This window comes from Bison bison, unplaced genomic scaffold (assembly GCF_000754665.1).
Source record: "Bison bison bison isolate TAMUID 2011002044 unplaced genomic scaffold, Bison_UMD1.0 scf7180017864298, whole genome shotgun sequence".
Lineage (NCBI taxonomy): Eukaryota > Metazoa > Chordata > Mammalia > Artiodactyla > Bovidae > Bison > Bison bison.
In genome coordinates this window covers 1,224,775-1,230,778 of record NW_011494870.1, presented here as the reverse complement: position 1 = coordinate 1,230,778, position 6,004 = coordinate 1,224,775, and positions in this window count along the sequence as shown.

The window sequence follows — 6,004 nt, the reverse complement described above, 5'->3', positions numbered from 1 at the left end:
GACTGCAGTTTGGTTGTGGGTTCTCAGCAAAGAGAAACCAAAGGGCATTGTTACAGAAAGGCCAAGTTCTTCAGTCAAGACCCCTTGAAGAGGCTAACTATGATGATTTCATGTCTGCCTGAAATTCCAAAATTAGTCATATTGTTTTTCTTAAAGGGCCAGCTACCCTTAAAGTTGGAGGTCTCTAAAATACATGAGATACAGAGTTTCATCAGTCATTTAAACCTTTCTATTAATAAACATGTGTTGATTAGGCCCTTTTCTAGGAATAAGCTCTAGTAGGAAAAACCATATATGTGGTCAGTGGCTTCCTGGGGATGAGGACAAGGGCATATACACCAGAGTGAAACAGGCTATCTCTCCAAGGGCCCTGTTTTTCCTGAGGTTACTGTATTAACATAGAGACTGAGACATTTAGACATTTCAGAAGGACTTAGGTCATATTTTAGTGATGTGATCTTTCAGGACATCAAAACCAAGGGGGGGAGATGAGATGGTGCTAGGCAGGATGACCAACTTTCCCAGATCCCATCGTCTTGTATCACAGATAATTTTCCTCTGTGCTCCTATAATGATCACATCTTAGCCCCACAAACAGGGGGAGGATTCCAACTGCACAGAATAACAGGAGCTTAGAGATGATAGAGATATAGATAGATGTATAAATGTATAGAAATATGTCAACCATCTATGTGATCCTGGGAAATAATCAAAAGACACACCCAACATGACCCCATGGATAATTTGTGGTCTATTTTTACTGTTGTTAGGATTTATTTCACCTACAGCCATCTCCTTACCGAACGTACTAGCCATGAAATCACCCATTAAGCCCCTTAACTCAATCTTTTTTTCCTTTTACCCCAAAAGAAGTGTAACCCCATAAACCACAGGCTAACTACCTCCATAATAGTTGCTAGACACAGAAATGAGACATAGCCTTAGAGACCATCTCCAGGGCAGGATAGACTAGCAAACCCAGACTGTGCAGGATTCAATCCCAACAGCGACACCATGTGGCAACAAGAGAAATGGCAATAGTATCAGTTCAGTTCAGTCACTCAATCCTGAGTCTTTGTGACCCCATGGACTGCAGCACGCCAGGCTTCCCTGTCCATCACCAACTCCCGGAGCTTACTCAAACTCACGTCCATCACGTCGGTGATGCCTTTCAACCATCTCATCCTCTCTCGTCCCCTTCTCCTCCTGCCTTCAATCTTTCCCAGCATCAGGGTCTTTTCAAATGAGTCAGTTCTTCACATCAGGTGGGCAAAGTGTTGGAGCTTCAGCTTCAGCATCAGTCCTTCCAATGAATATTCAGGACTGATTTCTTTTAGGATAGACTTGCTGGATCTCCTTGCGGTCCTAGGGACTCTCAAGAGTCTTCTCCAACACCACATTTCAAAAGCATCAATTCTTCGGCACTCAGCTTTCTTTATAGTCCAATTCTCACATCCATACATGACTACTGGAAAAAAACATAGCTTTGACTAGACAGACCTTGTTGACAAAGTAACATGTCTGCTTTTTAATATGTATAAGGGCAGGACAGACTCAAGTTCCTTCCATGTTATCAGCTTGCAAGGGTGAGTGTCAGATGAGGACCAGCACAGACCACAGACCACATCCCCCACTCCGTCACCTTGACCTGAGCCAGCCTCTGTGGCCCTTGTACACATTCACAGGAGAGACTGAGCTTCTGTTGTTGATAAAAGAGGTAGGAGCACCAGCATTATTTGGGAAGGTTATATTATCATGCTCAAATTTATAGAAAAATCTTTCTTTTCTACTTCCTGAAAGAGATAGGAGATCAATTCAGCAACCCACGACACAACAAAAACATGAAATAAGCAAACACAAAACAAAACACACAAAACAATGCCTTGCACGCACTGTCAAGACCCCTTCTCCCATTAGTGCTCCCATCTCCTTCAAACACCTTTCCAGCATCACTGCCACCTTCAATCCCCACTGCATTCCTTGTTCCCCTCTCACACCTCATCTCTTTCTCCTGCTAAAATATTAACTGCTAATTAAGGTGTCAAGTGATAGTAATGACTTCACTTGAAGACACCTGGGAGAATTAGCATTTTTTAAAATGACTTAGAACTGCCTCCCTCCTGTTGACACCTTAGGGGGCTGTCCTGCGAGCAGTCGCCACCCCTTCTTTCACTGCCCCCTCGTAAGGAGTGAGATGAGTAAAGGTTTGGCGTTCCACCTCTGAACAATGCCATCCTTTGCACTAAATGACTCTGGCCCCATGACGCCTGGTGATAGATACTCTGTGCCTAGATCTTTTAAATGAAAATTGTTTAGAATCACTATTCTTCTTTTTTTTTTTTTGTAAGTTCAGCTGTCCTGGTATCTTCTATTTAGAAATTTTTCAGATGGATAAAATCAAGATCTCCAGTCAATTGGTCAGAATTGCCCCAAAGAGCTCAAAAGCTTATGGAGAGAACACTCCATATCAGTGCCTAGGACCGAGAACCCTAATTATCACTCTGCAATTTGCTGGGGAAGACATAGCAGCAGAATCCACAACTTCTTATTTTCATAGGAATTTTCCTATTTTGATCTGAGTCCCCCAGCCAAGGATAGAGGATGATTTCAGAGAAATATGGAGCAACTCTTCTTGAAAACTGTCCAGATTTTTCCCTTAATACCCAGCATTTTATTGAAGGGTTTATATGGGTATCTCACACCACCAACCTGAGGCCCCATGGAACAAAGTCTGATTTGTCCTCCCTCGGTAGGGATTCATTAATGTTTGCTGAGTGAATACACAAATGACAAATAAATGAAAAAATGAATATATGTGGCTTCTGATAACAAGTGGCAGGCAGTGGGGGGAGAAAGGTGTTCACCAATTTAATCTTCAAAATATACCAACTACCACATGTAAAATTTGCAGGACTCCCTGCAATAAGATGGAGAAGGCAATGGCACCCCACTCCAGTACTCTTGCCTGGAAAATCCCACGGATGGAGGAGCCAGGTAGGCTGCAGTCCATGGCATCGCGAAGAGTCAGACACGACTGAGCAACTTCACTTTCACTTTTCACTTCCATGCACTGGAGAAGGAAATGGCAACCCATTCCAGTGTTCTTGCCCGGAGAATCCCAGGGACGGCTGAGCCTGGGGGGCTGCCATCTATGGGGTCGCACAAAGTCGGACACAACTGAAGTGACAGCAGCAGCAGCAGCTGCAATAAGAACATACAAGCTTGGTCAAGGGGGCATGGCCAGGCAGTACTGTGATAAGAAAGATAATTCCATGATTTGAAAATGAATTGTCACTATGCAAACATTTACGGAGGAATAAATAATAACAAACTTCTATATACTACATTTCCCCCTGGAGAAGGGAAAGCCAACCCACTCCAGTATTCTTGCCTGGAGAATCCCAAGGACAGAGGAACCTGGTGGGCTACTGTCCATAGGGCTGCACAGAGTTGGGCCAACTACATTTTAGGATGTTGCAGACTGTGTGCTTTGCACAAATCAGTACATTGAGTGTACTTTGCCTGAGAGCTAGAGATGAACTAAGAATTCTTTACCCACACATAAAATATCCACAATGTGTTTATGCCCGAATTATGTATAATGGCTTGAAGTGTGTTCCCAAATGTTCATATGTTGAGGTCTTAACCCCCAAGTACTTCAGGATGTGACTATATATGGGAATAGGACCATTACAGATATAATAGGTCAAAATGAGGTTTTACTGGAATAGGGTGAGCCCCTAATCCAATATGATTGGTGTCCTTATAAGAAAATGGAAATTTGGACACAGACACATACACTCGATATACATCCACATCATGGAAGATAAAGGCAGAAACCAGAGTGATGAGCCAGAAACCAAGGAACACCAGAGATGTCCAGTAACCTCCAGAAGCTAGGTGAAAGGACTGGACTCTTCCTCAAAGCTCTAAACAGAAGCCAACCCTGATCACACCTTTATCTCAGAGTTCTAGCCTCTAAAACAATGAGAAAATACATTTCTGTTTCTTTAAGTCACCCAGTTTGTTACAGCAGCCTCAGAAAACTAAGACACAGGGCTATCTCTTGCTCTTGCCTAACTGTCTTCTCTCATCTCTCCTACCTCTCAATTAAATGACCCCATGAATACAAATACCACCGATGCAATGGACATGAACTTGGGGAAACTTTGGGAGATAGTGAGGGACAGGGAGGCCTGGCCATGGGGTGGCATAAAGTCGGACATGACTGGGTGACTGAACAGCAACATCAACAACATGGATACAAAAGTAGTTTCTCAGTGTATATCAGCCTGGATACCTTGCTGCTGCTGCTAAGTCACTTCAGTCGTGTCCGACTCTGCGACCCCATAGACGGCAGCCCACCAGGCTGCCCCATCCCTGGGATTCTCCAGGCAAGAACACTGGAGTGGGTTGCCATTTCCTTCTCCAATGCATGAAAGTGAAAAGTGAAAGGGAAGTCGCTCAGTCGTGTCCAACTCTTAGCGACCCCATGGACTGTAGCCAGCCAGGTTCCTCCATCCGTGGGATTTTCCAGGCAAGAGTACTTAGGCCACCACAAAACCAAGTTGCATCCTCCCAAGGGGGGCAAAGTGTCCACCACATTGTATTCCCATGAGCTTCTTTTAAGACACCAGAATGCTCACCGTGTTCACTCCTGCTTCAAGCTCCATAATGTGTGTGCCAAGTTTAATCAGCTAGGCATCCTCTACACAAGCAAGAGCACCTCTCCATCTAGAGAGGCAGTATTATTTTCCTGTACCTGACTTGAATAACTAAGAATCCTTCAGGAAAGTTTAATTTATAAAGCATACAAACCCAGACATTTCCTGGAGGACAAGAGTCAAAGACAGAAGTGTTCCTGTGAAAAGATGAGCGACAGATGGGAGTCTGTCTACAGAGTGGAGACACGAGGAGATTGGGCATTTGTGATGGATCAATGCCCAGAATCAAGCCTACATCAATATTCCAGCCACAGGCTTTACAGCTGACCTAAGTCTTCTTATCTGGGACCAACCATCCCAATGAAATCAACCCAGCCCTCCATCACCCTTCTCTCCTCATATTCCCAACAAGAACCCACCAGAAAAAGTGCACTTCAGCCACTTGCTACTTACTTGACCACATGAGGATCGGTCAGTCACATAAAGGAGGACCTCCATATGGCAGGAATGGTGTGTGGGACTAAGGATAAGAAACAAAAATCCTGCTTTTCATAGACATTATTCTAAAGGGGAGAAAGAATAAGCAAGAAACATGAATAAAAACAGAATGTGTTTAGTTCAATTCAGTCGCTCAGTCATGTCCGACTCTTTGTGACCCCATGAACCACAGCATGCCAGGCCTCCCTGTCCATCATCAACTCCCAGGGTTTTCTCAAACTCATGTCCATTGACTCGGTGATGCCATCCAACCACCTCATCCTCTGTCGTCCCCTTCTCCTCCTGCCTTCAATATTTCCCAGCATCAGGGTCTTTTCAAATGAGTCAGTTCTTCACATCAGGTGGCCAAAGTATTGGAGTTTCTGCTTCAACATCAGTCCTTCGAATGAATATTCAGCACCGATTTCCTTTAGGATGAACTGGTTAGATCTCCTTGCAGTCCAAGGGACTCTCAAGAGTCTTCTCCAACACCACAGTTCAAAAGCATCAATTCTTCGGTGATCAGCTTTCTTTACAGTCCAACTCTCACATCCATACATGACCACTGGAAAAACCATAGCCTTGACTAGACAGACCTTTGTTGGCAAAATAATGTCTCTGCTTTTGCATATGCTATCTAGGTTGGTCATAACTTTTCTTCCAAGGAGTAAGCATCTTTTAATTTCATGGCTATAATCACCATCTGCAGTGATTTTGGAGCCCCCAAAAATAAAGTCTGTCACTGTTTCCACTGTTTGCCCATCTATTTGCCATGAAGTGATGGGACCAGATGCCATGATCTTTGTTTTCTGAATGTTGAGCTTTAAGCCAACTTTTTCACGCTCCTCTTTCACTTTCATCAA